Source organism: Carlito syrichta, unplaced genomic scaffold (assembly GCF_000164805.1).
Source record: "Carlito syrichta isolate Samal-C Ts95f unplaced genomic scaffold, Tarsius_syrichta-2.0.1 Scaffold312035, whole genome shotgun sequence".
Classification (NCBI taxonomy): domain Eukaryota; kingdom Metazoa; phylum Chordata; class Mammalia; order Primates; family Tarsiidae; genus Carlito; species Carlito syrichta.
In genome coordinates, this window is record NW_007256131.1 from 73,191 (window position 1) to 78,365 (window position 5,175).

Below are 5,175 nucleotides of genomic sequence, written 5' to 3' on the forward strand. Positions count from 1 at the left end.
GTGCCCGTGGGCTTCTGGCCCCTCGGGTGGACAGCGCTGGGTGGGGCCCGGGGCACAGGGGGCGACGCCGGGATCGGAGGTCAAATGAGCTCCAGGGCGCCGGGTCTGGGAGGTGCGTGGACCGTCTTTCAGACGGACGTCCTCGGGGGAGGACGGTACCCACTCAGGCTCCGAGAAACCTCCAGAGGGAAGCCGGGCTCGAGGCCCCGAGAGGGCAGGGTGGGGCAGGAGGCTGGGATCCCCACCTGGGGCCCCGACGGCGGCCCTGTGGGCCTGGCAGCCCCTTCCTGACCTCCCCGACTTCAGTTCAGCCTGGGCGCCTGGGAACCTCGTGGCCAATACACCTACACGCCAGACACACATGCACGCTCACGTGCACACGCTCCTGTGTCACACCCATGCACACACAGACATGCTCACCTGCACACACCGGCTCACACACACTTCCACTCACCATGGACACACACACCATCACACGCTCGAACCCATCCCTACACCCCCACTCTCACGTATATCCTCACACAACACACACACACAGTCACACACAATGTACACACTTGCTGAGCTATACTCCCACCATCTGAGCTCATTCACGCCATTGCACACTTCATACACAGACACACACACACCCTCACAGGCACAGATATGCCGGCACACACTTACATGGACACACACTCTTATGCGCCCACACACACAGCTGTCCAATAGAGCCTCACACACGGATATGCACAAACTCACACTGTCACACACACTCATACCATCACACTCACACAGGCGCGCTTTCACCCACACCCAAGCCCGCCCCGATGCACTCTGGCACACACAGCATCTCACACCCCACACCCCTGCACGGGCCACGCTCCCTTCCCCACCCCAGCACGGTACTGGACACACACATCAAAACAACTCACACGTCCACTTCCTGATTTACAGCAATCGATACTTTCTCATCACCATTTGGAGGGTCGATTTGTACCGATTTATTATTCATGTTAATGAATACCCTCATTCACCGTTCGGCATTATCGCTGACGTCCTCGGCCATGGGGTTGTGAGTGCTGTTGTCTGGGCCTGGCTGTGTTCCCCAGTGTCTTCCGCGCACCTGGCCCAGCAGAGGTGTCCAGTTCACATGGGAAGGGATGAACTCGAGGGTGGTGCTGGGCCAGCTGAGGTGTCCCAAGTCCGACATGTCCTAGAAGAAATGTGGTTCCCAGTTCTGCCCAGAAAGGCCCCGGCCTCCCAATTTGCAGCCACCTCAAACAGTGGATTTCGTCACCTTGCCCTAATCGCCCCCCCACTGCCCTCAATGGGGAGTGACGTCCTTGCTGAGTTGGGGGCCAGGAGACCTGGGTTGTGGTCCAGGTACCCTCCCTGGAGGACCTCACCGGGCCTCTGTTACCCATCACAGGGGAAGCTGCTGGACCAGCCCTTTCTGATATCCAGTTTCTACTCACCTGGCGAGGCCCAGCAAGGTGAGTCTCCTCAGGGATGCCGGACGGGCCCTAGACCTCTGTCCACCTCCTTGTTTTTCAATACACCCCCACCTTCGGCCTCCTCCCCCAGTCCTCTGGTCCCACCCACCCGTCTCCCAGGTGAATATTCTAAGCCTTGCCATTGGCTTTCAGTCTGGTCCCAAACAGTTGGGGGGGAGAACCCTGTCTCCCAGGGCAACAGAATCCCAGCATCAAACACGTCTGCTTGCAGAACAAGGACTCTTCCTCCTGTGAGATGCCTTCCTGGCCTCCCGATGACCCCACCCTTGGGGATGGGGAGCCCTTGGAGGACTGGCTGCGACCCTGATGGCAAGGTGGTCCATGAGAGAGGAGCCTTGTGACTGTCTCCAGTGACCACCTGCAGGGAACAGTGGTGAGAGCACACTACATCTCAATCACCGGGTCTAAGAGCCACCCCTCCCTCTTCACCAGGCCTCAGTGCTTCTGATTTGCTGTGTGGCTTTGGGTTTTCACAGCCTCTCTGGGCCAGTGTACCAGGAATCGAGGGACACAGTGGGATCCTGTCTTTCCACCTACGACCCTTTGAGCTCCCAAGTTGCCGTATTGAAGAATTCACCATCTCTGGGTGGGGGCTGGGGCTGTGCATCCCGACCCCTTCTCTTTCTCAATTTTGGGGGAGTCTGGGGGAGACTGAGGCCTGGGGGAGGGGAAGGGAGCTAGGGAGCAAAGTGAGTGCCCCTGTGGTGTCAGGCAATGACTCAGACAGATGTCCCCTTCCTCTGCTCTGCAGACGCCAGCACCTCACACTCCCATGGACGCGTCATGAGCCTTACACATATGCTGAGGCTGCCGTGGGTCTGTGCCCAACACCCACAGAGTTCCAGAAAATGCCGAGCAGGAGGAAGGGCGGTGTGAGGAAGCAGGAGGGCTGGGAGAGCCCAAACGCTGGAGAAGCAGCTGGAACCTTGGAGGGCGGTCTGGGAGCCGGGGCAGAGGACTCGTGCAGGGACCACGCCGGTTCACATCCTCTGTCTGTCAGGGCCTGCCCTGTGGCGGCTGCCCCCACAGCTCAGAGCCTGGCAAACAGGGGCCCAGATGCTACCTTGGCCCTCCCTCTGCAGAGAAGCAGGAGAAGGGTTTCTACATTGCAAGTCCTCACCCAAGCTCCTCTTCTGGGAGGACTTCCCCCAGTGGTCAGTCCTATCTTAGCTCGGAGGGGCAAGGGTGGCATGCCCAGTGGAGAAGCTGAGGCATTGTGATGGCATTAGAGCTGACTGGATCTGGGGGGGTTCCAGATCCCGAGGAGTCACTGTCCCCTGATTCCTGGGGTCCTTTATCTGTAGCACTCACACCCCAAGGTCAACGTCAGGGATAAAGGTGCTCACACAGTGCTCGCTTTACCATCTCCATCACAAGCTCAGGGCCCAGGGGAGTAATGTCACTTCCAACTGGTCTTAAAGGAGCCCACTCCCTGGAAGCCACCTCCAGGGTCCTCACTGCTCAGGGAGGTAGCTGAGGGCTATGACTTCCGCCCTTTTTTTTTTTTTTTTTTTGAGTTGGAGTCTCAGTCTGTCACCCAGACTGGAGTGCAGTGGCCGCTCCCGGCCACCGCAGCCTCGACCTGCTGGGCTCCGGCGATCCTTCCGCCTCAGCCTTCCGAGTTGCTGAAATTACAGGTGCACGCTACCATGCCCGGCTAATTTTTTGATTTATTGTAGAGATGAGGTCTGGCCAAGTTGCCCAGGCGGATCGCGAACCCGCGGGCTCAGGCAATCCACTCACCTCAGCCTCCCAAAGGCGCGGGACAACAGGCTGAGCCACTGAGCCCGGCGACTTTTGCCCTTTTCATGGGAGAAATATGCAGCTCAGCACGTGTTCCTGGAGCATCCTTGAACTTGTTACCTTGCTACCAGGATAGCCCTCTTGCCCCCAAGGAGCACCTTAACCAGTGGGGTCTGCTCAGATCCGTGTTCTTGGGGCAATGGGAGGTGGGAGATGGATAGGCAAGTCCAATGCTAATCTCTTCCTATATATACATGGTGCTGCATAATAATGATTGGGTGGTACAGGAGGCATTGAAGGCCATCACAAGTCTCAGAGGGACAGAATGTCTGTGGGGGCTGTGAGTTCATGGTGAAGAGCATTCCTTGTGGGGAAAAGGCCAGGCAAGACTTTCTCCTGGAAATGGACATTTACCCAGGGCCCGTGGGGAACCCCTGTGGTGTCCAGGAACCCACATGGTAATAAACAGGCCAACAGAGCCACCCCTGTGACATTGTCTTGGCCTCTCTGCCTTGGTCTGAGTCAGCCTTGGTCTGGGACTGGGAATAAGCCACCTATGAGCTGAACTGAAGAAGGGCAACCCCCTCACTACCTGGGGAATACAGACTGATGGCAGCGGCCAGGGTGCAGGTGCAGCTGGGTGCGAGGGAGGGCCAGCCTAGCGGCTGATTTCTGCCCCGTGGCTCAGCTGGTACCGCTGTGAGATTGTCGCTGGGCCTGGCTGCTCATCCTTCAGAGGAGAGACCCCAGAGTGGCCAGCTCCTCCGTCCCTCCGGTCCCTACCTTCACGCACTCAGTGTGCTCTTGCTCTGGGACTGGCCAGAACCCCCTGCCCTGCAGCTTTGGAAGTCAGCGTCTGGGGGGAGGAGGAGGAGTGGGGAGGGAGAGTGTGGCTTTACTGTGGCTACCCGCTTTCTGATGCCAGCAACCTTTCCTTGAGGGGTAGTTGCAAAGCAGGGGTGGGATTCGGAGCTTTTCCATGGCCGGCCAGCCTCAACCTCCCCCTTTTTAATTTTTATTTATTTTACTTGTTTATTTATTTATTTTTTTGAGGTGGAGTCTCACTCTGCCGCCCAGACCGGAGTGCAGTGGCCGCTCCCGGCCCCCGCAGCCTCGACCTGCCGGGCTCTGGCGATCCTTCCGCCTCAGCCTTCCGAGGAGCCGGAATTACAGGCGTGCGCTACCACGCCCGGCTGACTTTTTGGTTTATTGTAGAGATGAGGTCTCGCCAAGTTGCCCAGGCGGGTCTCGAACCCGCGGGCTCAGGCAATCCACTCACCTCAGCCTCCCAAAGCCCGGGATTGCAGGCTGAGCCACCGAGCCCGGCCTGCCCCCTTTTTTAAGTAAAAAAAGTGAACCCCCCTTTTAACTTTTTTTTGTAGAGATGAGGTCTTGCCATGTTGCCTAGGCTGGCCTTGAACTCCTGGGCTCATGCAACCCTCCTGCCTCAGCCTCCCAAAGTGCTGGGATAGCCGGCGTGACCTCAAACTCCTTTTGAGCCTCTGCACTCGGATCACCGGGGTCCCAGACTCAGCGGGGACGCCTGCCAGGGTGGGCGGTGGGCGGACCTCGGAGTCTCTCAGCCGTGGATGCCCTCCTGGGAAACGCAGTTGGTAACAGGCCGCCTCACACCGGGAGGCTGATGCTGGACGAATCCCCGAGCTCGTAGAGCTCATCCCGCAGTGGGGCCCCACGGACTGACCACCAGGCAGGGTGCTTGCCGCCCGGACGGCTGTGGTGGGCAACCTCTCCCCAAACTCCCCTCCCCTCCCCCCAGCCTTCCCAGCCCCGGGGCCTCCTGGAGACCCTGCACTGTCTCCACCCAGCCACCGTCCCCCTGCGGCCAGGAGCCCTCCTTCTCCGTGTGCTCTGACCCCCGAAAGTCTCTGGTCCGTGGGGTCCAAAGAGCACGCGGAGCAGCCCCCTCGGACCCGAGACG

The 5,175-nt window shown here is 59.1% G+C and overlaps 1 long non-coding RNA gene across 1 annotated transcript; it reads right to left on the reverse strand.

The window, feature by feature from the left end:
- Nucleotides 1-956: 956 nt before the first annotated feature.
- On the reverse strand, nucleotides 957-1,548 carry LOC103271947. The gene is made up of 2 exons (XR_505087.1): nucleotides 1,455-1,548; nucleotides 957-1,192 (listed from the first exon to the last, which is right to left on the reverse strand). It is a non-coding gene; the product is annotated as an uncharacterized LOC103271947 (long non-coding RNA).
- Nucleotides 1,549-5,175: the final 3,627 nt, after the last annotated feature.